This window comes from Prunus mume, linkage group LG1 (assembly GCF_029339155.1).
Source record: "Prunus mume cultivar Tortuosa linkage group LG1, ASM2933915v1, whole genome shotgun sequence".
NCBI classification, from domain to species: Eukaryota; Viridiplantae; Streptophyta; class Magnoliopsida; order Rosales; family Rosaceae; genus Prunus; species Prunus mume.
The window spans coordinates 6770136-6797144 of NC_142698.1; the positions used below are offsets into that span (position 1 = coordinate 6770136).

General features: G+C 36.8%; 1 non-coding gene and 3 pseudogenes across 1 annotated transcript; 2 read left to right on the forward strand and 2 right to left on the reverse strand.

The window, feature by feature from the left end:
- The first annotated feature begins 1069 nt into the window (after positions 1-1069).
- LOC148920867 (uncharacterized) lies at positions 1070-15240 on the forward strand (annotated as a pseudogene).
- On the reverse strand, positions 4515-4623 carry LOC148920868 (small nucleolar RNA R71). The gene has a single exon (XR_016123432.1). It is a non-coding gene; the product is annotated as a small nucleolar RNA R71 (small nucleolar RNA).
- Positions 15241-17873: 2633 nt separating the features above from the next.
- On the forward strand, positions 17874-20218 carry LOC148920869 (receptor kinase-like protein Xa21; annotated as a pseudogene).
- A 1770-nt stretch (positions 20219-21988) lies between these two features.
- Positions 21989-24357, reverse strand: LOC148920870 (uncharacterized; annotated as a pseudogene).
- Positions 24358-27009: the final 2652 nt, after the last annotated feature.

The following is a 27009-nucleotide window of genomic DNA, read 5'->3' on the forward strand; positions in this document are numbered from 1 at the left end:
ACCACCATGCGCCACCTCATCCTCAACCTCCACCACGCCACCACCACCACCTCCACTTCCAGAACCGCCACCCCACCATCTCTACTACTACAACCACCGCCTCTACCACATCTACTCCACCATCACCACCACCATGCTGCCACCACCTCCTCCTCAACCTCCACCTCCACAACCGCCATCCCCACCACTACCACTACCACTACCACTACCACAACCACCACCTCCTTCACCACCACCTTCGGTTCCATCTCTTTCACCACCACCACTACCACCACAAAATTAGCACATAACACTTTCAACATCATGTCTATTTGAGTCATTATTCACAGTTACAATAGTTTTATATTAAAATTTACTAAACGGTTTTGGCACTACATTTTGTACTAACAATACTTTAAAAGAATTATTTACCAAACATAGAGCTGCTTTACTTTACAGCTAAGTATTTTTAAAGCACAAAAGAAGCAACTTTTTGTTTTTTTTTTAATAAGTGGCAACAATCTTATACTAGCTCCGTTTGGATGAAGGAATTGCAAATTACATAGAATTTCAAAATGACGGAATTTAGATTTCCGTCATTTCAATTTCTGGCAATTGAAGATTTCAGTGTTTGGATTTATGTATGTTGAATTTTGTAAATGACAGAAATTGAAAATTTCAATGTTTGGATAGCTCATGTAAATTATAAATGAAAGAAATTAAATATTTCGAAAGAACAAAAAAACTGATAACCGACATAGAAGGTATTCCTCGAAGTATGAAATAACATATCGTTTGATGAACTAAATAACTCAACTTAAACAAACAAAGCATATTAGTAAACCAAATCACTCCCCACGTGCAATGAACATCAGTAACATACTTTTTTTTTTCTCAATTGGGAGTGCCTATGGAATTAGAACTAGAAGTAATCAGCAATCAAGACCCTGATACTTCTTTTTCACTTGGCAAAAGACCAATGACCAGAGAAATTGAAAGGGCTTTGATTAAAAAGTTGCAAACAAAAGTATAGGAATAAATGATGAAATCAATGAATCACTATCATAAGACTTAATTTAAGTCCCAAAGAATGAAGGAGCACCTTGGCCAAGCTGCAGCTTACGAGCAAGTTGGTGTAGCTTACAATCAACATCTAATGGCTCACACAAAGCGATAAAGCTAACAAACAACTACAAAGCAAGGTGATAACACAAAGTGATAAAGCTAGCAAACAACTACAGAGCTGTACCATAAACACCAATCACACACCAATATCCATGGGCATAGAGTATTTTGTTAAAACTTCCTAAAAATCCAGTCACAACGCAAAGATCACAAAACTCATTCAACACATTCATAAATTTAGTCAAAAACACCCAATTTTGATAGCCATTCAGAAACCATGGTAACCCTAAAATAAAAAAATATATAAATTGAAGGAGAGAAAGGCTTGAAGACTAACCTTCAAACTTGATCCAAAGAGCCATGTAACCCAAGAAGAACTCCTTCTCCTTACTTCTCTGGCTATACTCGGTTTCATAGGTTTTGGCGCTTTTTTTTTTAATGAAAAGTTTGGTGGGTTTTTTTATGTAAGTTTTGGCACACTGGAAAATATGAATTCCCGCACTACGGAAATTGTGAAATGACGCCTATTTTGGTGAAAATTAAACTCGGGAATTGGATACCCCAATTTCCATATTTTTTTCCACGCGTCATTTAATAAGTTCCATGTTTAAGTTGCCAAACAAGGGAATTGTCAATTTCTCTTCTTCAATTCCCGACTTTTACCTAAATTCCGAATTATTTTCCCTCATCCAAACGGAGGGTAAGTGATTTTATGGAGAAGAACATGGGAGGTGCTTTTTCCCAGAAGTAATTTTGGCATATCCAGAATCACTCTTGAATGAGCCCAAAGAGTAATGGAATTATATTTACACCTAAACCCGCCTGAAATGTCCCAAACCAGCCTAAACCAGCCTAAAATGTCTTGATCGGAATCGCAGATCTGATGAATCGAGTCAAATCGAGTCGAAAAAGGGGGGAAAAAATTGAGTTGACTAAAAAAGTCAACATAAGTTCAAAAGCCAAATTTGATTGGTTTTATTCAGTTCTGATTTGGATTTGTGACTTGAAAAGGCTGATCCAAATCGAACCGGACTAGCTCAGTTGATAAGGCCTTCTCCAACCCATGAGGGGCTAAACCCAAATTTTCCCCCTCCAAAAAGTAACTATTTGGGTTTTGTCCAGACTCAGATTGTTTTTTCTCCCAACCCTCCTGACTCAAATTTTATGTCTGCACTTTATTAAATTGTTTTAGAATGGTTTAAGTCAAATTTTTTTTTTAAGGGAAAACTTTTCTTCATTTAATCGTTTTAAATAACATCATAATTTATTTATTTTTTGAACAATTTGACCTAAAAAAAATGAAATTCCACAAATATAATTTTATTCCAAAAGAAAACATTTTCAACATATCTGATCGTTTCCTTGAAAACATTGACCTAAAAAAAATTGAAAGAAAAAATGCACATTTTAAACATTTTCAATGAGAATTATTATAATGGGCTGTCATTTCATTGAAAACATTGAAAAGTGAAATGTGAGAGTCTCAAGTTACATCTTTTTAATATTATTTTGGAGACTTTATGATATAATTTTGGCTTAATAAATATAATTTCACTTGTTGTTACATTTTATTCTCACCAACCGGATTTATGAATTTTCTATATTAATTTGGTGAACTTATTAGGTGAATTTATCTTCTGTAGGAAGTTGGAAAGCCAAAAGATGAAGACATATGTCCAAGTTCAAGCTAAGTGTGAAGAGAATTGCTGGCAGATTTTATTGAAGAATTGATTGTGGGATTATTGTGATTATAAAGAGAAGTAAAGAGGGAGAAGAGAAGACATTCATAGCCATTTAACGCCCACTTACCTCACCGTTATTTCTTTTCCACTAACTCTCCACCATCAACACATGTTTAATCCAATTAATCCCTCAATTAAACCCTTCATCACCCACCACGAATGTATTAACTTCCCACTCACCTCATTGACTACTATAAATCACCCATCAACTTATTTGGCAAGGGCACCCCTATGACAGATTTCTTTATCCATTTAGTTTATGTTTTCCTTTGTTATGAGTTGCTAGAACTCTCGATAAGGCTAAAGGGAATGTTCTTTGAGTAAGTTTGTGAATTGTTCTTTAATCCAATATACGGTATGAATTGCTAAATTCTTTTATTTTTGGTTGTTCAATATTTTCATATCCTTTTATTTTGATTGATGTTAAGTGCTATTATCTTTTCATGAGTTCAATTATATTTTTCTCATTGTTAAGAACTGACTTGGCATGCTTTTAAATTAAAAGAGTAGATATTAAGCAACTCCATTTTCTGAACAATCATTAATAAAAGATTACATTGAAAAATTAAATTGGTTTTAATTTCTTTATCTTCCGGTTAAAGTTTCTCAATGATGATTTTAATCGAGTTATAATTTGGATTAAAGAGCATGAAACATATTGTGTTTAAAGAATTGAACCTTGATGCCTTAGCATTTCCATTATTGATATTTCATTTTAAAACTCAATTTCACAACAATCAAATCAAATTACTTTTCCATTTTGCTTGTCACTTTTATTGTGGTACGTTTAATTATTTATTTGTGTGCAGATATTTGCCTACCCGCTCCTTGAGGATACGATACTTGACTTCGTGATTATTACCGTGTGACTACTTGCACTTGGGTAGACGCAACAAGTTTTTAGCGCCGTTGCCGGGAGCGGTGAAGCGAAAAGTAGCATAAGGAAATTCATTGTTAAGGTTTGCGGTTTTAGTTTCCAAAGCTAATTCGGTAAGGCTTATCAAACTCAATTTTTCATTCCTGTTTTCATTTTTGGTGTTTTTTGTTTGCTTTTGTCTTATTTTTTTTAAATATTAAAAAAAAATAAAAAAAATTAGTTTAGTTTTTATTTATTTATTTGTTGCTTCTTTATTTTGTTTATGAGATATCGTGATTGGTTTGGTAGATTTTGCAAAGAAACCTCAATTTGACCAAATTTCATCACAAATGGCTGAGAATAATAACAATAATAATAATGCATTGGAAGGCCCCCAAAATGATGAAGATAATCATAATGATGAGAATCGTAGTGTTCATAATGATAGAATCCACTTGTTAGGACATTACATGATTATTTGCATCCTGCTCGTACAAGTGTGCCATCTTGCATCATTTTTCCGTTAAATGGTCAAACTTTTGATTTTAAACCAGGCATGATACAACTTTTACCAACTTTTCATGGAATGGAATATGAAAATCCATATTCACATGTGCGTGAGTTTGAGGAAGTTTGTGGAACTTTTCCAACACAAGGGTGTAGGTTTGATACAGTTTTGCTCAAACTTTTTCCATTTTCACTGAAAGGAAAAGAGAAAACTTGGCTTTATTCTATAAGGCCAAGAACAATTGGAACATGGTTTGAAATGCAAACTGAATTTTTCAAGAAAATTTTCCCAATTCAAAAGAAAAATTCTTTGAAAAGACATATGACCACATTTTCTCAAAAAGATACTGAGTCTTTACCTCAAGCTTGGGAAAGATTTAAAGATTTGTTAATGTTATGTCCTCACCATGGTTTTGAAAGATGGAGGGTGGTAAGTCATTTTTATGATGGCTTAACACCAAAAGATCGACAATTTATTGAGATGATGTGCAATGGAAATTTGATGTATAAAGATCCTGAAGATGCTTTTGATTTTCTTGATGAAATTGCAAAGAAATCTCAGATTTGGAGCACTCCCAACACATTTGAGTCTAATTCCCAAAAGGCAAAATCTTCTATTAATCCTTCTAGTGGCGGTATTTATCACCTTAAGGAGGAAGATAGTCTCAAAGCTCAATTGGCAACAATGGCTAGGGAAGTTGAAACTCTAAAATCAAAATTGCCTCAAAAAGTTAATTCAATTGCAAGTCAAGAAATTTTTGAGATTTGTGAAGTTTGCGGAGGTCATGGGACATGTAACAAAAGACTGTCCAACATTTCCAGCTTTCAGAGAAATGTTGCATGATCAAGCAAACTTTGTGAATCAATTTTAAAAACCATCCACTTTTTCTGAAACTTATAATCCAGGATGGAGAAACCACCCAAATTTCAGTTGGAGAAATAATACTAATAATAATGTGCCTCAACAAAAATCTAATTCTTTTTATTATTCTCCACAGGTGGAAGGATAATCATCGTCATCAAATTTGGAAGATGTTATGAAGCAATTCATACAGAGCCAAACTGCCACAAATCAAAAGAATGCACAAGACCTTGGTGAGATTAAGAGCACTCTTTCCAAACTCACTTCTTCACTGTCAATTCAAGAAAAGGGTAAATTTCCTTCTCAAGTCCAACCTAATCCACATGCACAATTAGAGGTAACTACCCCTTCTTCTTCTTCTTTGAATGAAAATAAGCATGAATATGTGAAGGCTGTCACTACTCTTCATAGTGGAAAACTCATTGGGAAAGATGATTTAGTAACAGTTGAAAATAAAAAGAATTTAGAAAAATCCAAAAATAATGAAAAATAAAATAATGATTCTGAAATTGTTAAGTGCCCTTTTCCTGCTCCATTCCCACAAGCACTTAAGGCTCAGAAAGAAAAATCAAAATCCTGAAATTTTGGAGGTTTTTAAACAAGTGAAAATCAATATACCTCTTTTGGACGCTATAAAACAAATTCCTTCATATTCAAAAATTTTAAAGGATTTATGCACTATCAAAAGAAAGCACAATGTTGATAAGACCGCATTTTTAACTGAAAATGTAAGTGCAATTCTTCAAACTAATACTCCACCCAAGTACAAAGATCCAGGTTGCCCCACAATTTCTTGTATTATTGGGAATTTCAGCATTGAACAAGCTTTATTGGATTTGGGTGCTAGTGTTAATTTGTTGCCTTACTCAGTTTATAAGCAATTGGGTCTTGGTGAATTAAAACCCACCTCAATAACATTGCAATTGGCTGACCGTTCAGTCAAAATCCCAAGAGGTGTGGTGGAAGATGTGCTGGTTCAGGTAGAGAAATTTTATTTTCCAGTTGATTTTATAGTTTTGGATACTGAACCAGTTGTGTATTCTAATTCTCAAATTCCTGTTATTCTTGGAAGACCATTTCTTGCTACATCTAATGCTCATATAAATTGCAGGAATGGACTTATGCAACTATCATTTGGAAACATGACATTGGAGCTCAACATATTCAACATATGCAAGCAGCTCGCAAACAATGAAGATGACAAAAAAGTTTACATGATCGAGACGATTGTTCAAAATTGCTTTAATTCTTTTTTTTCCTATGATCCATTGCAGATTTTGAAGTACAATATCTTTGTTCTTTGTTGGATTCTGCGCAGGTACAAGAACATAATGGTTGGATACCAAAATATGAGGAGCTGCCAACTGTGAGTGATGGGACAAAATCATTAAGAGAAGAAGGCCCAAAGTGTGAATTGAAGCCTCTTCCTGCTGGCCTTAAATATGCTTTTCTGGGAGAAGGTGAGACCTATCCTATGGTAATATCTTCTAAACTAGAGCTTTTTCATGAAGGTATGTTACTTAAAATTTTGAAAGATCATAGGACTGCTATTGGATGGACTTTATCTGATATTAAAGGTATTAGTCCTTTGGTTTGCACACACCAAATTTTTCTTGAAGAAGATGCTAAACCAGTTAAGCAGGCTCAAGATAGACTTAACCCAATAATGAAAGAAGTTGTACAAAAAGAAGTACTTAAACTTTGGGATGCAGGTATCATATATCCAATTTCTGATAGCAAATGGGTGAGTCCTACACAGGTTGTTCCTAAAAAATTAGGAGTCACAGTAGTTGAAAATGATAATGGAGAAATGGTACCAACTAGGGTCACTACTGGATGGAGAATGTGTATTGATTATCGTAAATTGAACTCAGTCACAAGAAAGGATCATTTTCCTTTACCATTTCTTGACCAAATTTTGGAAAGAGTTGCAGGGCATATGTATTATTGTTTTTTAGATGGTTATTCAGGATATTATCAAATTGAGATTTCATTAGAAGATCAAGAAAAAACAACTTTTACTTGCCCATTTGGAACTTTTCCTTTAGAAAAATGCCTTTTGGTCTTTGCAATGCACCAGCTACATTCCAACGTTGCATGATAAGCATATTTAGTGACATGGTAGAAAAATATTTAGAAGTTTTCATGGATGATATTACTGTTTTGGTGATTCATTTTCTGATTGTTTATCTAACTTGGAGAATGTTCTTATCAGGTGTAAAGAGAAAAATTTGGTGCTTAACTGGGAGAAATTCCAAATCATGGTCACATCTGGCATAGTACTTGGACACATTGTTTCTCACAAAGGAATTGAAGTAGATAAGTCAAAAATTGATTTAATTGCTAATCTGCCTATTCCTAAAATTGTTAAAGATATTAGATCTTTTTTAGGACATGCAGGTTTCTATAGGAGATTCATACAAAATTTTAGTGCAATTGCAAGGCCATTGAATAATCTCTTGGAGAAAGATGCTAAATTTGATTGGAATTGTGCATGTCAAGAAGCATTTGAGAAATTGATTAAAATGCTAACATCAACTCCTGTAATGTAGCCCCCAGATTGGTCCATGCCGTTTGAAATAATGTGTGATGCTAGTGATGGTGCTATTGGGGCAGTGCTAGGCCAAAGAAAAGACAAGAAGCCTATTGTTATCTGCTATGCAAGCAGAACTTTGAATAGTGCACAGAAAAATTACACTACAACTGAAAAAGAATTGCTTGCTGTAGTTTTTGCATTGGAAAAGTTTAGGCCATATATTTTGGCCTCACAAATTGTTGTTTTTACAGATCATTTGGCCTTGAAGTATTTATTGACAAAGAAGGAAGCCAAATCACGATTGATTAGATGGATTTTGCTTCTCCAAGAATTTGATCTTACAATCAAGGACAAGAAAGGAGTGAAGAATGTTGTTGCAGACCATCTTTCTAGGATATCTTTTGAGGAGCCTTCTGAATATTTGCCTATAAAAGATTCAATTCCTGATGAACAATTGTTTGGTGTTTCTAAATTACCATGGTTTGCTAACATTGTGAATTTTCTTGCTACATGTCTTATTCCACCTCATTGGACCTCACAAGAGAAAAAGAAATTTATGATTGAGGTGAGAAAATTCTTTTGGGATGACCCGTATCTCTTCAAATATTGTCCCGACCAGGTCATCCGTAGATGTGTTTCTGATGATGAAATATTTAGCGTCATATCTTTTTGTCATTCTGAGGCTTGTGGAGGTCACTTTTCTTCCAAAAAAACTTCAAGCAAAATTCTTCAATGTGGTTTTTATTGGCCTAGACTTTTCAAAGATGTGTATGAATTTTGCTAGACTTGTCCAAGTTGTCAAAAGTTGGGAAAAATTACTCGACGTAATATGATGCCTCTTAACCCAATTTTAATTATTGAAATTTTTTACTGTTGGGGCATTGATTTTATGAGTCCTTTTCCTCCATCTTTTGGTTACTTATATATCCTTGTTGCTATGGATTATGTTTCAAAATGGATTGAGGCCATACCATGTCGGAAGAATGATCACAAAACTGTTTTGAAATTTTTGAAAGAAAATGTATTGTCCAGGTTTGGTACTCCTAGAGCGATCATCAGTGATGGAGGATCACATTTTTGCAACTGACCATTTGCAGCTTTGATGAAAAAATATGGGATAACCCATAAGATTTCCACTCCATATCATCCATAGACAAATGGCCAAGCAGAACTTGCAAATAGGGAAATCAAGCAAATTTTGGAAAAGACGGTGAATCCAACACGGAAGGATTGGTCATTGAGACTAACTGATGCTTTGTGGGCATACCATATTGCATACAAATCACCTCTTGGTATGTCCCCATATAGGCTAGTTTATGGTAAACCTTGTCATTTACCTGTTGAATTAGAACATAAAGCATTTTGGGCTATCAAATTGTTTAACTTTAGTCTTGGAGATGCAGGTACCTTGATAAAACTCCAATTGAATGAACTTGAGGAAGTCAGGAATGATGCATATGAGAACTCACGAATTTACAAAGAATGTACTAAAGTTTTTCATGATAAAAATATTTTGAGGAAAAATTTTGAGCCTTCTCAACTTGTTCTTTTGTACAATTCTAGACTTCATTTGTTTCTTGGAAAATTAAGAACTAAATGGACAGGGCCTTTCATTGTTAAAAAAGTTTTCCCATATGGGACTGTTGAAGTTTAGGATCCCAAGAATGGAAATATTTTTAAGGTTAATGGCCAACGACTTAAACCTTACTTAAGGAGATGTGTTCCAAAAGATGAGACAGTTTCTTTGAACGAACCTCTTTATCAGGATTTATTGGACTTCCCTTAGTCCATCTGTTGTATATAATTAGTTTAGAAATTTTTGTTCACTTGAAAAAAAATTAATAATATTCGACATTTCTGTTTTTTTGTTTTGTTTTTACACTAACACGTTGCAGGCTTTCACTTTGGATGTCAATTCTCAGGTAACGCTACCCTCTTCTTTTTATTATGCTTATATGTTTAAACATTGAGGACAATGTCAGTCTTTGGTCGGGGTTGGAGAAGATGTGTTTATTGTATTATTTTCTTGTTGCAACATGTTAGTTTTCCTTTCATTTTTGTTTTTGTTTTTGTTTTTTGGTTTGGGTTTTTTTTTTGTTTATTTTGAAAAAAAAAAAACTGAAAAGTGTGAAGAAAAAAAATTGTTTATGAGGTTAGTGCACTGTGTTGTTTGTTTTACGTAGTATGTCTGTGACAAGATTGCATTGCACTTAGATTTATTTGATATTCATGAATGATTTTAAGATTGAGAACATATAAACGATATGATAATTATCCCACTTCTGTGTCTTTTTCATTTATTTCTAGTTGGTGGATGATTCATGAGTTATTCTTTGACAATTTACACAAGCACACTAACACCTTTTGTGGGGTATACAGTTAAAAACCAATTGTGCTTAATCTTTTGTCTTTGGTAAACTTGGACGACCTTGCTTTTGACTCATCTTTTTTATTAAAAAAAAAAAGGTTTATGAAATAATAGTGTTCTACTCAAGCTTCTACTTAGTAACCGCCCATCTTGCCTAATCAGCAGTGAGTGTTCGCGTCAAACAGTGAAGTTCTGGGTGTATTTTGTGTGGCTAGTTTAGTTTCGTAGCCTTTTTAACTCGAGTTAGTAAGCTCTTAGGGGTGTCTCTACACCTAGTGCCTTAAAGCCTTTTTGGTTTGAGAGTTGCTAGCCTAACACTCGTTATATGGGTTAATTAGAAAGCTTAATGGAGCTAAGCATTGCACAGCCCACATAAAGAAAAAAAATAGTATATTAAAAATTAAAAAATTAAAAATTAAAAACCTTGGTTTGTTTCTTGCAAGGGAGTTCGACAAACTCTTGAGATCAAAAGGTTGGTGTGATTGGAATTTAGCCAACGCCACTCAATTGTGTTGGTTCACTTTACACCAAATGAAACATGTGAAAAGTTTACTGGCTAATTATAAATGATTTGGACTTCGAGGTGGGATTAACTTGAAATGTTAGATAAGTGTTCTCTCTTTTAATGTTGTTCATAAATTGAAATTTTGGACTTTGTGCTCTGTCCTTTTTGTTGGTGACAGATGTTGAAATTATTTTTCAAAATTTATTTTATTTCATGTTTCTGAATAATTGTGCTAGCCTCATACTTGATGTTTGTGGGTATCATCCCTGGAAACCCTCACGAGACTACAACTTGTCCTTTAGGGGTAACCAAAGGGTTTAAAGGCTTGTTGCATACGTTAAATGCAATCGTATCCCGCGAAAGTGGCTTAGCTGTTTTAGTTGTTTTTATTTATTTTATTTTGTCATTTTTACTTAAATTTGAGTTTCTTTTAGTCGCTTGAATTGCTAGGGACTAGCAATAAGCTGGTTGGGGGTTGTGATGAGAGTCTCAAATTACATCTTTTTAATATTATTTTGGAGACTTTATTATATAATTTTGGCTTAATAAATATAATATCACTTGTTGTTACATTTTATTCTCACCAACCGGATTTATGAATTTTCTATATTAATTTGGTGAACTTATTAGGTGAATTTATCTTCTGTAGGAAGTTGGAAAGCCAAAAGATGAAGACATATGTCCAAGTTCAAGCTAGGTGTGGAGAATTGCTGGCAGATTTTATTGAAGAATTGATTGTGGGATTATTGTGATTATAAAGAGAAGTAAAGAGGGAAAAGAGAAGACAAAACCATTGAAGCTAAAGAGCCCATTTCATGTCATTCATAGCCATTTAACACCCACTTACCTCACCGTTATTTCTTTTCCACTAACTCTCCACCATCAACACATGTTTAATCCAATTAATCCCTCAATTAAACCCTTCATCACCCACCACGAATGTATTAACTTCCCACTCACCTCATTGACTACTATAAATCACCCATCAACTTATTTGCCAAGGGCACCCCTACGACAGATTTCTTTATCCATTAAGTTTATGTTTTCCTTTGTTATGAGTTGCTAGAACTCTCGATAAAGCTAAAGGGAATGTTCTTTGAGTAAGTTTGTGAATTGTTCTTTAATCCAATATACGGTATGAATTGCTAAATTCTTTTATTTTTGGTTGTTCAATATTTTCATATCCTTTTATTTTGATTGATGTTAAGTGCTATTATCTTTTCATGAGTTCAATTATATTTTTCTCATTGTTAAGAACTGACTTGGCATGCTTTTAAATTAAAAGAGTAGATATTAAGCAACTCCATTTTCTGAACAATCATTAATAAAAGATTACATTGAAAAATTAAATTGGTTTTAATTTCTTTATCTTCCGGTTAAAGTTTCTCAATGATGATTTTAATCGAGTTATAATTTGGATTAAAGAGCATGAAACATATTGTGTTTAAAGAATTGAACCTTGATGCCTTAGCATTTCCATTATTGATATTTCATTTTAAAACTCAATTTTCACAACAATCAAATCAAATTACTTTTCCATTTTGCTTGTCACTTTTATTGTGGTACGTTTAATTATTTATTTGTGTGCAGATATTTACCTACCTGCCCCTCTTCACTTTTGGCTTCACTCTGTCTTGGCAACCGCTTCTTATTTAATGATTTAATCAAGCACTAAACTATTATACAAACTATAATGTGTAAATTAAGTCTCACATCGGAGAAGAAAATAATAATTTATATTTCAGATATAAATAATTAATTTTTAATTGCGCCGAAGTCTTTGAAATTTGTCCATAATTAATTTGAAACCTAAGTTGATTAAGGTAGCATGTGTAATTTTTATAATAATTCTTTAAACTTAAAAAAATAAAAAACAATTGGGAGACTTGTGACGAAAGCCTTTTGTTGTTGCGCAACACTTCTTCGCGCAACGTCATGTGAAAATGTAATCTTGCGCGACAACACATTTATGGTGTCGCTCAAGGTCATATTTTGCGCGACAAAAACATAACTCATTGCGTAAAGTTCTAATCTTGTGGGACGACACATTTATGGCGTCGCGCATGGTCATATTTTGCGCGACTAACACAGAACTAGTCGCGTAATCTAATTTTGCGCGACAAATATAATTATTGTCGTGCTAATATATATTATAATAAAATATACATATATACATATATATATATATATTATATTATAATATACATATATACACGTATATTATAATATATAATATACATATATGCATAAATATATATATTATAATAATATACATGTATATATATATATATCTAAACCCTATATATGTATGTAGAGGGCGGACGGGAGGGTTGGGAGATTTTGGGTTTAGCCTCAAGGGTTGGAGAAGGCCTAAAAAAACCCAGAACTTTGAGCAACGGCAGAACATCATAAGTCGCACAAATTGTGGCGGGACGCATTTTGTCGCGCAAAATGGCTTTGCTTGACGCCTACATTCTCCTGCGTCACGCAACATATCTTTGAGCAACGCTGGACATCCTACGCACATTGTTATAATTTTCGAGGTTTAGGGTTCAAGGTTCAGGATTTGGAGTTTAGGGTTTAGGATTGCGCGACGATAGCATGCCCTTACGCCGTGCAAGGTGGTGAAAATTTTATGAATTATTACCTTGCGCGACGATTTACATTCATCATCGCGCAAGTTCGTGAAAATTTTGGCATTTGGGGTTTAGGGTTTAGGGATTGCGCAACGCTAGTATGCTCTTACGTTGTGCAAGGTGGAGAAAATTTTGGCGGAATTACTACCTTGCGCGACGATTTATGTTCGTCTTCGCGCAAGGTGGCGAAAATTTTGGCATTTGGGGTTTAGGGTTGAGGGATTGCGAGGCGCTATGTGATTCTTACGTCGCGCAAGGTGACAAAATTTTGACTGAATTATTGCCTTGTGTGACGGTTTACGTCTGTCGTCGCGCAAGTTGGTGAAAATTTTAGAGGAAAACTTACCTCGCGTGATGAAGATTTACGTTTTCGTCGCGCAAGATCATGCGCGACGGTTAATTTTCTTCGTCAAGCAAGTTCGATTAAAGTTTCTGAAAAAACTTCAACCTCGCACTTCACTTTCTCTTTCTCCTTCAACCTCACTTCTCTCTCTCCGACAACAAAATCCTGCACAACCACCTCAGCTCAACCCACGCCATCGCGCAGGGACCGCCGCCACTACCTTTGGAGCCCACTGTCCCGCCGTCACCGCTGCGCCTATAACACTGTGAATTCTCTCTCCTCCAGCCACCAAACCCGACACCTGAGGTATGGTTTCTCGACTATTTTTTGTGCTCTAGCTGATGGTTGGGTAGGATTTGATTAATTGTTAGTTTTGGTATCTCGAATTTTAACACTAACTTTGGCCGGTTTTTGAATTTAAATTCCGGCCACTTCCGTCCATTTTTTGGGGTATGCCCAAGAACAAAAGTGTCTCCAATTGATGTTCTGAAACTAGGGTAGGAAGCTTGGCCCTTAATTTGAAAATTTTGTGGTGATCGTTATCGCTTTGGACACCCACACGCTGTCTCGCACATGTGGCGGCGCGTGGGGTACTGTAGCAGATGGGCATTGTGTCCCAGTGCGATCCCCTAGTTGTTAGGAGCATGTAGGTGTACTCGGATTTCAATTGTTCTGATTTGATGCCTGGAACAGATTTCGCCTATTGTGCGATTTCTGGGTTTGATTTGTTCAGACCGTTGGATCGAACTCAAACTCACGTATGTTGTACCTTGTATTTGTAGGATCGTATAGGATTCGTTTATCGTGGATTGGAGTCCTCGATACTCTGAAATTGCGAACCCTAGGGCAAGATATGCTTTAATTAATTAGTTCCGATTCTGAATGAAATTGTAAATGCTTAGATTATAGCTTGGTAAATTGGATTAACTTATATGTTTATTAATGAAATTGTGTAGATGTCAAACCTAATTATAAGTTGTAAGGCGGTGTCGATCGCGAGTTCGCCTCCCGGCTCGGCCACATCACCGCCATCGCTCAAAGATTGATGGACCACTTGCCGCTTGGTCTCGGGTGTCCTATGCGCCAAAGATCATCAGATCATCTGGCGCAACTGTTAGAGCCAGCGCCTTCATCGCCGCCAAGACCATCGACACCACGCCGATGCATGCATCGTGCATCGGGTCATAGCTGTAAAGATTTCCTTCAACTCCAGTTGTTTTGGACCAATATTCTATAGTTGAATTTGTTATTTATTCAACTTTAATTTTATATTTCTTTGCAGCCAAGAAGAACACCTTGGGGCCGTGTCGGCAATTGAAGACGACGAAGGTCACCCGGGTGACTAACATGCGATCGGGCTGCACCGCTGGCAAAATTGCATAGCTCATTGGCTCAGGACATTGGTCACATCGTTCGGACCCATTTCCCGATGCAATGGAAGTCTTGGAAGGTCATGCCTGACGAGATCAAGAAGGAGGTGCGCGTACAGTTGTCGGTATGTAGCCTACCTTTTAATTATTTTTCCTTCAAACTTTATATATTTCTATTACTTAATGTATCTAATTAATTTATTGCAGACCAACTACAATTTAGAGGACCTCGACGACGAGTTGTTGGCGTACATCAACAGATTCTTTGCTGAGAGGTACAAGCAGTGGAAGAGCAACTTGCACCATCATTTTCAAGCATTTGATGATCTGCTGGTCGCTCTTCAAAAGGGTTGCCCAAAGGAGCTTGAGGGGCGGGAGGATAGTTGGGCGTGGCTCTACGCTCATTTTTAGGTGCCCGATTCTGTGTTATATTTTTTATATTAAGTTCAAAATTATTACATGTTTCTTACTAATGTTTATTTAATTTTTTATATTTCATTTCAATTTCAACTAAGACGTTTATTTTTTGTATAACAGAAGTCAAAGTCAATAAGGGCAATATGAACAAGAAGACTCTTCTCCACCATTGAGGTTCTAGGCCCTTCTCATATAGGATGGACACACGACGGTGGGTAATAAAATTGTTTATATTCAATTTTTAATATGCCATTAATATTAATTTATTTTTTTCGTACTAACATTTTTCTTCTCTTGTTCAATTCAGGGGGGGTCCAATTCCGAGAGATCGACGTCTTTGGCGACATTTATGTTCGACCTGGGAATGAGTTGGCCGAGTCCCTTCATGTAAGTATTCATTTAAGGGCGGGGCTTGGTCGGGAAGGCACGCTGCGGGCGGGTTTGAACCCGACCGGTGGCGTGGTGCTCCGTGGCGGCGGTGACCAAAATGGCGCGGTGAACAAGGTCTGGGAGGGGAGGGGTCGTAAGAACCAGAGGAGACAGAGAGAGAGAGAGAGAGAGAGAGAGAGAGAGAGAGAGAGAGAGAAGTGAGGGCATTTATGACTTTTATCCAAAAATCCCTATTTGAAATAATTACGATTGTGCTTTCCCCAAAATGGCATTTCTGACTTTCATTATGCTCGCTATGGTTACAAATTCAAGCATCTCCATTAAAATTTATGACGCCCTAGGCATCACAAATGCACCGTTCCGGGATGGAACCCATCATAATACCCAAAACTTAAGGATGCACAAGAGGTGCGGGGTCCACAAGAAATTGAACCTAGAGCTCGATATTGTCGAGACCCACCAATTTCCCAAAACCAAGACAAATCCTGTGAGATCCCGACATCACCCCGATATCTAGCCCACTCCTGAAACTATATCCTCTTTTGCCAAGAGGAATAAGGGCACGAGACTTTCACAAAATTCGCAAAATCTCCCAGAAATTGAACTTTCCAAAATTCCAACCTGCATAAAACACAATTTAATAACACCAACTGGCAGCATGCACAATGTCATAACATGCAATTCACATAAACGGCCTCCGACCTTCTGATAATTCGAAGCAAACAACCAACCGCGCTATCAAGTCAACTAATACCTTAAACCAAGCAAATAATAAATTCACTCTCACTTAAGAATGCCAAAAGCAATCCGCAAGATCTAACTTTCCAAACTATCCAACATTCGAGGTTTTAACCTCCTAATACAAGCACATCTAGTTTAAGGCCTCAGCCTAGATCATACCACAATCCAAACGGGTTTTGCCCTAATTCAAACACAACACACTAATACCACCCTCCCGTAATCAAACAGGAGTATAAACAATAACAAATCACACCTTGGTTTTATCCGAGTTCCAGGACCAAAGACAAGGTCCAAGTTTGACTCGCGGCTACATCTAGGCGCTATCCTACGCTGCCTACACGATCCTTAGGATGTCCAGATTAACCTATAATAATCTCAGGACCATCCAACGGTCCAAACCTAGCGAACCCGGATAACGTGCAATATGCGATATTCGTTCGGGACTCTAACGGTATCCAAATTGGGATCCAAGCACACCTACGCGCTGGTGACAACCTGAGGATCCCATTGGGACAAAATGCCCCACATACAGCCCACGTGCGCCCCACACGGCATCTCGTGGGTGTCCAAAGCGATAGTGGCCCGCCGGAAAAACTCAAAATTTCGAGCCAAGACTCCTACCCTAGGTAATACACCTAACTTGGAGTCACTTTTGTTCTTGGACGTACCCCAAAAAGTGACCGAAGTGGCCGGAATCTCATCCTGAAATTCATCCGAAATCCAATTCGAAAATTGAGTTGCCTACGCTACAGATTGATCAATTCCTACCCAACAGGCAGCTAGAGCTCGGAAAATAGGTGGAAATCCATACCTCATTCATCAAGATAGGAGGTCGGATGACGAAGAACGAGCTCAGGGAAGTTCTCACGAAACCGGCCGCTGGCACCGAGGGCGTGGCTTGGTCGGAAAGGTGCTAGGGTGGTGGCGGTTTGAACTCGACCGTCCGGTGGCGGGCCGTGGCGGCAGCTGACCAAAAATGGCATCGGTGAACAGTCGGGGGTCATGTGAACCAGAGGAGAGAGAGAGCACGCGTGGGAGAGAGAGAGAGAGAGAGAAGTGAGGGCATTTCTGACTTTTATGCAAAAATCCCTCTTTGAAATAATTACGATTGTGCCACTGAGTTGTTTTGCTCGTAACTTCTTCGTTACGGCTCCGATTTAAGCCCACTACGTCTCTACGGACTCATCTCGACGTGCTCTACGCAATGGTATGGTTGAAATTCCCAAATTCTCAAACTCCTTCCAGATAATAAATGACCAAATTACCCCTACTCCAAGGGCAATTTCGTAATTTCACTTCAATAACTTAAATAGGGGATTGAATTTGGAGTCGGGGTGTTACAGAGGAGCCAGTTGGTTCTTCAGGAGTCCGCCTCCCAACTTCCTCCCGATACTTCACTGAGTCCGTGGATCCTCCACAGGATGCTGAAGTTTCTGATCTTGACAAAGACGTTGGATCAAAATCTCATGAGGAGGCCGAGGACATATTGTCGAGGGATGGGGAATGCTCGGTTGCAGGAACCTAGACCTTGTGCATCGTCGCAATCAAACGAGGTGATCGCTGTGACGATGGCAAGCTTAAGGGTCGACGCCTGCATTTCTAGAGTCCTCGCTCGTCCGGTATTCCAATCCCGCATTTTGGTTCCTCATCGACCTCCCAGCCCCTCCAACCCAAGCATAGCCACCAGACCTCTGCCCTTGTCGACAATGTCCAAACCTCCGAGCAGCATTTGCAGACGACCAAGTAGATTTTGGAACATTATTTGATTAGTTTTTTACTTTCTTAATTACATTTTAAAAATTTGTCTTGTATAGACATTTGTATTATTTTAGTTAAAAAAAAATTCTCTTCATTACATTTTTTATTGCCATTTTATTTTATTGCAAAAAAAATAAAATAAAATAAATTTTATTTTTGTGCGACGAAACTCTTTTCGTCACGCCAATTCATGTTTTTACGAAATAAAAAAACCTAAAACAAAATTTTAAATAAATTTTTTTATTTTTTGTGACGAAATTTTTCATCTCTCAAAAAAGAAATGTGCGACAAAGACAATTTCGTCATGCAAATGTCTGAGACACGAAATGCACGACGAATACAAATCGTCACGCAATTAGTTGCGAAACGAATTGCGCGACAAACAAAATTCGTTGCACAAAGTCTACAATCAATTGAGTGGATCAATTCCAACCTCTGTGGGAAGACTTGGGAATCTCCAAGGTTTGTACTTGGGTTAGAACAAATTGCAAGGGCACATCCCGTACGAACTTTGTGAGCTATATAACCTAGCTGACTTAGATTTGGGTAGCAATCAGCTCTCTGGTTCTATACCTTCCTGCTTGGGTAATCTAACTGCATCTCTAAGACGTCTATCACTACGGTCCAATTGGTTGAGTTTCACAATATCATCTACTTTATGGAGACTTGCCTAAATCACATACGTAGACTTATCATACAATTCTCTAATTGGACCTCTCTCGGAAGATTTTTGAAAGTTGAAAGTTGTGATAGAGGTAAATTTATCATATAACCATTTATCTGATATTATATAAAGCACTATTGGGGCTCTTCCGGATTTGGTTAACCTAACCTTGGCAAATAATAATTTTGAAGGCCCTATTCCAAGTACATTTCACGACTTGCTAAGCCCGAATCTCTTGGATTTATCCAGAAACAATCTGTCCGGAGTGATTCCCAGGTTTTTAGAAGCTCTCTTACTTCTCAAGTATCTGGATTTGTCCTTCAACGGGCTCCAAGGAGAAATTCCATCTGGTGAACCCTTCCAAAACTTCTCCGCTCAATCATTCGTCTCAAACATTGCACTATGTGGTGCACCCTGACTTCATATATCATCCCGGGGATCATATCAGTAGTGCTACTAGTGGCCTTCGTATCTATCTTTCTTTTATATAGAAAAAGAAATGTGGAAGTTCCAACAGAGGCTACCTTGTTGTCTCAACTTCTTTGGAGAAGAGTTTCCCCCCTAGAACTTCTAAGGGTGACAAATGGATTTAACGAAGAAAACAACTTACTTGAAAGTGGGGGTTTTGGCTCAGTATATAAAGGGACTCTTTTAGATGGAATAGATATTGCATTAAAGGTTTTCAGTTTACAGCTAGAATGGGCTTTCAAGAGTTTTGATAGGGAATGTGAAATGCTAAGCAACATTCGTCATCGAAACCTTATCAAAATCATCAACTGTTGCAGTGAAATGGACTACAAAGCCTTGGTACTGCAATACATGCCTAATAGGAGCCTCAAGAAGTGGTTGTAATCTGAGACCTGTTCTTTGAATATCCTAGAGATGTTGACTATATTGACAGATGTTGCGGCGGCATTGGAATACTGGAATACCTTCATCATGGTTATTCAATGCCTATTGTCCACTGTGATTTGAAGCCAAGCAATATACTACTAAACCATGATATGGTTGCTCATGTTGCTTATTTTGGAATTGCAAAACTCTTGGGTGGAGGAGATTCTATGATCCAAACCATGACCCTAGCCACAATTGGGTATATGGCTCCAGGTGATGTACTTGTTAGTTTGATTTCTTTCAGTTTTATACATGTTGAAGAACTCAACTCATAATTTTCATTTCATCATACACATTGATATAATTCATATTGCAGAGTATTGAATGGAAGGAATAGTTTCAACATGAGGGGATGTGTACAGTTTTGGAATTGTAGTGACGGAAACATTCACAAGAAGAAAGCCAACAGATGAGATGTTTGTTGGTGAAATGAATTTAAACCAAGGGATTGCAAACTCACTAGTATTACCGGATGCAATGATAGATGAAGTTGTGGATGCCAATTTTCTTGGGATTCGGGCATAGTAGGAAGATGATAATCATGTGAGGAAGAGGGATGCATAACAACCATTATAGATTAGCTCTTGCTTGCTGTGTAGAATCACCAGAAGAAAGGGTAAGTATGAAAGAAGTTGTAGCCACTGTTGGAGAATTAAACCAAATATGCATCATTATTGCATTCAAGAAGTTTCAATATGCTATTATGTTGAGTCTTTTCTTTTTCTCTGATTTAATAAGTTGATGGTCACTACTACAAAAATCGAAATAGACGATGGGAAACCACCGTCGTGTAGAAGGTTTTCCAACCGTCGTGAAATCGACCATCATCTTTTGTACTACAACAACGGCGGTTAATAACCGACGTGTAATTACTATATAATTAGCCTAAGATGAAATATCCAACAACATTAGACGACGGTTTTATGAAAATCGAGACGTCTAAAGACTGTTACATGTCAAGATCAAAAGAATAACCGACGTACAGATAATTATCCACGTCTCTAAGTGAAGGAAAAAAGACTTGGATAAGCTAGAAACCATCGTGGTTAATATTTACTACGTTAAAAAAAGAAAGAAACCGACGTGTGAACCATAAACAATGACATAAAAACGAACCAACAGACGTTTAAAGAGTATTACATGTCATTTGTCTTTCAATAACCGATGTAAAATAAAATAACCACGTCCTGCACTAGGCATCACCGACACTTATGTCTTTATCAACGTCATGAAATACAATACAAACCGATGTGTTAACCTATTTCCACGTCTAGTTTTTTTGAGAATCGTCGTTTAAATAGTACAAAGAAGGCCCTTTGGCAAAGGTAGACGTCACCTTTTCTAAATAACCGATGTCTAAAACACTTAAATGACAAAATATTGCTCAATATCGACGTACAAAACTCTCCCCCACATCTGTTTATGTCAAAGGTTGACGTTATAAATAGTATTTAAGGCGTGGATAGAAATATAACCGACGTGGATTATAGATTCAACGTCCGTTGTTTTAAAATAAAGGACGTGGTTAATTACTTCACTACGTCTAGAGATCCACCCGCTTGACGTTGTAATTACTTACCACGTCGGTTCATATTACATAATGACGTGGTTGTCCTTTTAAAAGTCGCTTATTTGACCTGCTGTGACGTATGTATGAGCGGAGATGTCACTTGTTTAAGACTAGCACGACGCTTACGTATTTATCAACGTCGCGAAATATATAAAAACCGACGTGTTAACCTGTTTCCACGTCTGGTATTTTCGAGATTTGTCGTTTAAATAGCACAAAGAAGGTCCTTTGACATAGGTAGATGTCACCTTTTTCTAAATAACTGACGTCTAAAACATTTAAAAGGACAGAATATTACTCAATATCGACGTACAAAACTATCTACCACGTCGGTTTATGTCAAAGGCTGACGTTATAAATAGTATTTAAGGCGTGGATAGAAATATAACCGACGTGGATTACAGATTCAACGTCCGTTTTTTAAAAAATAAAGGAAGTGGTTAATTACTTCACTACGTCTAGAGATCCACCGGCTTGATGTTGTAATTACTTACCACGTCGGTTCTTATTACATGACGTGGTTGTCCTTTTAAAAGTCGATTGTTTGACCTGCCGTGATGTATTTAAAGCAAACCGTCTTGATTTCTTTTTCAGATGACTGTTTTTTTGTTTTACGGGCTGTTGCCTTTTGAAACCCGACGTTGTTTTTATCTTAGACGTCTGTGTTTCCAATTTTTATCCCTGACCATCATACTTTACACCTTTAACCTAGCTTTTTTAATTTTTTATTTGTCTTGCCCAAAGCCTGCATAATGAAAATGTGATAAGAATTAAAATGTTGAACAGAATTATTAATTAATGTCATACAATTAACTGAATAACTAAGGTCATACATTACAACAATCAATCAATCCATATATCTTCACACCCATCTCTAATATTTTCATTCCCAAACTCACCCACTAGGTCATCAAATGTGTCAACATTTGGTATCCCTTTAGTAAATGGCTCACACTCAATTCTAGTATCACCTAGCACATCATCACCAATAACATCATTATATTCTCTCTTAGGCATTGATAACACTACCGACCAACCACGATGCATTGGGTCGTCAACATATAATACTTGTTTGACTTGAGAAGCCATAACATATTGGTCATTCCTATGTCCAATTTTACTCAGATCTACAAGGGTAAATCCAAGTTCGTCGACTACAAGGCCCGAAGTGTTATCTATCCAATCACACCTCAAGACTGGGATTCTAAACTTTTAGTAGTCAAGGTCCCAAATTTCTTGAATAACACCATAAAAACCCATATTGGAGACAATAAGGTTTTTATCCTTGACACTAGCAACTTACATAGTATGTGCAAGTAAATAAACTCCATTATTTTGGACAGTTCGCACATCTTCTTGTGCCTTGGTGTTAAATTTAACACTATTAATAAGATAGCTCCTATATGATGAACTTCTCTGACAAGATGTACTACTAGATGAACCATGATATCAAAGAATGAAGGGGGAAAGTACTTCTCAAGCAAATACAAAGTAACTACTACATCTTCTTCCAATTTATCTAGCTTGGAAACATCCACCGTCTTTGCACATATAGCATTGAAAAAGAAGCACAATCGAGTTATTGCATACCTTGCAGGCTTCTCCAAAACAGAACGAATTGCCACAGGGAGTTATTGTTGCATCAAGGTATGACAATCATGAGATTTAAGTCCAAGAAGTCTTGAATCTTTTAAAGATACAAGATTTTTTATATTTGAACAATAACCTTCAGGGACCTTCATACCATAGAAAGAATTGCAAACCGCTCTCTTCTCTGCTCTTGAAAAATTCCAAGGCCCTGGAGGCAAGCGAGTACGCCTTTATCCATACTCGGGTTGCAAATCAGTTTTGACCCCCATGTTCAATAAATCTAACCGAGCAGCAATCCCATCTTTATTTTTTCCAGGGATCTCCAACAATGTACCAATGATACTATCCCAAACATTCTTCTCAATATGCATAACATCTAGGACATGCCTCACATGAAGGTATTTCCAGTACTTGAGATAAAAGAATTTTGATTTCATCTTCCAACAAACTTTATCACCATCATTCTCACCAACACTTCCCCCATTTTTCGAGCCCCATATGTAATTAATATCTTCAACAATGTGCAACACTTCTTCTCCGTTTACTGGCTCGAGAGGTGTGCCATATTCAGGTTTCCCATTAAAAGCTGCACGCTGCCTCCGATATGGATGATTGATTGGTAACCATTTTCTATGCCCAATGTAACAAATTTTGTGGCCATTTTTCAACCTATGACTAGGTGTATCATCGCCGCATATTGGACAAGGTTTATATCCTTTAACGACACAATCAGATAAGTTCTCATTGGCAGGAAAATCATTAACTGTCCACAATAATACAGCTCTTAGTGTAAAGTATTCTCCTATATGTGCATCATACACTCCTCTAATCCCATGCCACAGAGATTTTAAATCATCAATCAAAGGCTCTAAGTAGACGTCTATATCATTTCCAAGCTGTTTAGGACCGGAAATCAATAAGGTCAACATCAAGAACTTCCGTTTCATGCATAGCCATGGTGAGAGATTATATGTAACTAAGATAACTGGCCAACAACTATATCTGCTACGTAAAGAACTGTGGGGATTGAATCCATCAGATGAGAGAGCCAATCTCAAGTTTCTCAGCTCTTTACCAAACTCGGGCCATTTATTATCAACAAGTTTCAAGACGGGGAATCCGCTGGATGAGACATTTGACCATCAACTGATTTTCTAGCAGCATACCAAGTCAAACTCTTAGCTGTCTTATGTGATTGAAACATCCTTTTAAACCTTGGAATTGGAGGAAAATACCACACCACCTTCGCTAGCACACCCTCTTTCAAGATTGAATCTTTGCCTTTCTTCCACCTTGAGACACCACAAGTAGGACAATTAATTGAATCTTCATAATCCTTCCTATACAAGATGCAGTCATTGGGACATGCGTGGATTTTCTCATAACTCATCCCTAAAGCAGACAATGTCTTTTTGGCCTCGTACATAGAGGAAGGTAGTGTATTTCCTTCTGGAAGCAAATCTCCTTGAAGTATCAATAATTCTGTAAAACAAACATCACTCATCCCATGTTTTGCTTTCAAATTATATAACTTCACCAAAGCCGACAACATCGTGTACTTACTGCTACCATGGTACAAAGGTTGATCTCCATCCCCAATCACATTGGCAAACTCATAAGGATCCAATCCAATATTGCCTAAATCATTATCATCCATCCCTACTTCTTCAGAAACAAAACTGAACCCACATTGCTCATCCTCTTCCACATTTCTACTAGCATTAGTAGTCCATTCCCAAGTTTCTCCGTGCCATGTCCAAATCTTATAGCTTTGGAAAATTTCATTAAAGTATAAGTGGTCCCTTATAATTCCAACTCCAAACAATCGAATATTCTCACATTTAACACATGGACAACGAATATGAGTTGTACTTAAAAGATTTTCTACAGCAAAGTTCAAAAATCCTTCCACACCTAACTCATATGCCTTCGATCTTCTATCCGCATGCATCCATGACTTATCCATCTCACACACTATAAAATCATACATATAATAAAGTGAAAAGACCAACAATGAAACACTACCATACTGACAGAGAAGAGAACAAAGTGGGAAAAATGAGAAAAAAATTGCACAATAATCAAACGACAGTTTTTACAAAATAATCGTCGTGTAATGTATATTAAGACAACAATATGTCTGTTTACCCTCGTCTCTAAGCAAACAACAAGATATTTGTATTCTTTTTGAAGAACAGGGCTGGGTTATGGTCGAATAACAATGCCGGCGGTAGTAGAATCAAATCTATCTAGAAGAAGAACAGAAAATATAGCTAGAAAACAAAACAAAAAAAAAAAAAAACACACACACACACACACATTGAAGTTAGGGAAAACAGATCCTAGTGTATAGGACTTTCTTCCTAAATAAATGGGGGCTAAATAACTGGCATATGCTACTCCAACATTTCTCAAAGTTGGCAACACATTACTTCCCCATAACTTGGAATTATATTTGTACTGCTGGACTTCCTCACTTTCCAAAAGTCTCTCTCACACCATCAAGGCTTGCATCATTCTGTAACCATAACACACATAAGTTCTCTCATAGTTGAATAAAAACATGAAAAAAATAAAGGCTTATAAATCTTTCTTCAGTGAAGCCAATTAGTCATTTTACAGTAAACACAACAGGCCATTTTCTTGTATCGCAAACATTAACCATAGTGATAATTGCAAAGATCATATCATTCAATTATATATAAAATAAGATTAATCAAAACAAAAAGCGCCACTACAAGCCGCTAAGAATTGGAAACAGTAACCACAATAGAAATAGTCACACATGCAATGGAATAAACATTCCCCAACAACAATGCAATCGAGCAGTAACTACTGTTTTTAGCAGACACTACTACAAAAAGGAAAAACACAATGGGAATTCACCGTCGTGTATTCAGTTTTCAAATGGTCGTGGAATCCACCGACATCTTTCCCATAACAAAACCACGACGGTAAATACGCGTCGTTGTTAAAACAAAAAACGTCATCAACAAATAAAACCGACGTCTTTGTACCGCAAAAAGACATAAAAAACAGTCGAGGATGAGAATAGACGACCAACTCTAACAAAAAAACGTCGTTAAAAAGGAAACATATGACATATATTAACAGAACATGGCCGCAAGATACACATACAACGACGAGAACTAAAACTCAACGCCGTTAAATAAACCTTTAACGACAAATAGAAATATGACGTCTTTAAATACATAATAGACGACGTTATTGACACCTACTACGTCACTACATTTCCAACAACCGTCGTAAAATAAATTTTTCACTTCGATTTTTCTATGAATGATGACGTGGAAATAGATGTTAGGGTCATTATTTACGACGCATGTATGTATAGAGACGACGTTGAAATACATAAACAACGTCGGTTCCAAATAAATGAAAGCCGTATTACAAAATTTATACGTCATATTTTGAAATATAATCGTTGTGTAATGACTCTGAAACGGCATCGTTTCTCATTCCACCGCCGTGTAAAATAATTTTAACGACATGATCTGAAAATAAACGACGTGGAAAAAATGTTGGGGTCATTAATTACGGCACATTAATTTATAAAGACGACGTCGTCGTCTACATACAACGTCGTTACCATGAAAAAGACCACCGTGTTTCATAATTTATAAGTCATCATTAACAAAATTAACGTCTTCTAATTCATATATCTTAACGTCGACAAATTTACCAATGGACTTCAAATACCGTCGTGAATTCATCCTTTTCCACTTCGTTTATGAAAGAATATGTGACGTGGTAAATTTATGACGACGTCGTCTTTTGTAACGTTTAGGTTTGATATCTCGTCTTTTAGACGTCGGTATTATGGGATTGGAGTCGTGTTATTTTGAATTACATGGCGGTTCTTTATGCTTCTCCAACGTGTTATCCTGAATAACTGTTTCACAATAGCGTCGTGGTTCTTCATTGTTACGTTGCTTTAAGATGTCGGTAAATATATTGCGGTCGTTGAATGCTCCAAAACGTCGTTTTTTATTAGATCAGACGTTTGTTTTTCACATTTTTATCAAGACCGCCGTGTTTGTAACTGGAACCAGTAATTTTTGTACTGATTGTTTTGTGGCCAAAACCTGTATAATGAAAGTGAAGAAATCACATTACAATATATTACAAAATTAAT